At 57.3% G+C, this 660-nt stretch overlaps 1 protein-coding gene across 1 annotated transcript in view; it reads right to left on the minus strand.

The window, feature by feature from the left end:
• Positions 1 to 660, minus strand: part of CATSPERG (cation channel sperm associated auxiliary subunit gamma) — a 26,047-nt gene that overhangs the window by 16,932 nt on the left and 8,455 nt on the right. The gene's annotated exons all lie outside the window — the stretch shown is intronic.

The following is a 660-nucleotide window of genomic DNA, read 5'->3' on the forward strand; positions in this document are numbered from 1 at the left end:
GGGTTGAGACCTGCCTGGGCAGCAAGACCTCATCTCTACAATAAATCAAAAATCAGCCAGGCGTGGTAGTGTGCGCCTGTAATTCCAGCTACTCGGAAGGCTGAGGTGCAAGGATCGCCAGAGCCCAGTGGGTCGAGGCTGCGGTGGCCGAGAGCGGCCACTGCACTCCAGTCTGGGCAACGGAATGAAACTCCAACTAAAAAAAAAAAAAAAAAAAATTAGCTAGTCCTGGTGGCATGGGCCTATAGTCCCAGCTACTCGGGAGCCTGAGGCAGGAGGATCACTTGAGCCCAGGAGACTGAGGATGCAGGGAGCATCGCTGCACTCCTACCTGAGCAACAGAATGAGATCCTGGCAAAACGAAATAAAACAAGCCGGGCTCGGTGGCTCAGCCTGTCATCCCGCGCTTTGGGAGGCTGAGGTGAGTGGATTGCCTGAGCCCGCGCGTTCGAGACCCACCTGGGCAACTGGGCGAGACCTCATCTCTAAAATAAATCAAAAAATCAGCCGGGCATGGTAGCGGGTGCCTGTAATTCCGGCTACTCGGAAGGCGGAGGCGGAAGGATCGCCGGAGCCCAGCGGGTCGAGGCCGCGGTGGCCGGGAGCGGCCACTGCCCTCCAGTCTGGGCGACAGAGTGAGGCTCCAACTCCAAAAAAAAA

The sequence above is a fragment of the Carlito syrichta genome, unplaced genomic scaffold (assembly GCF_000164805.1).
Source record: "Carlito syrichta isolate Samal-C Ts95f unplaced genomic scaffold, Tarsius_syrichta-2.0.1 Scaffold316389, whole genome shotgun sequence".
Classification (NCBI taxonomy): Eukaryota; Metazoa; Chordata; class Mammalia; order Primates; family Tarsiidae; genus Carlito; species Carlito syrichta.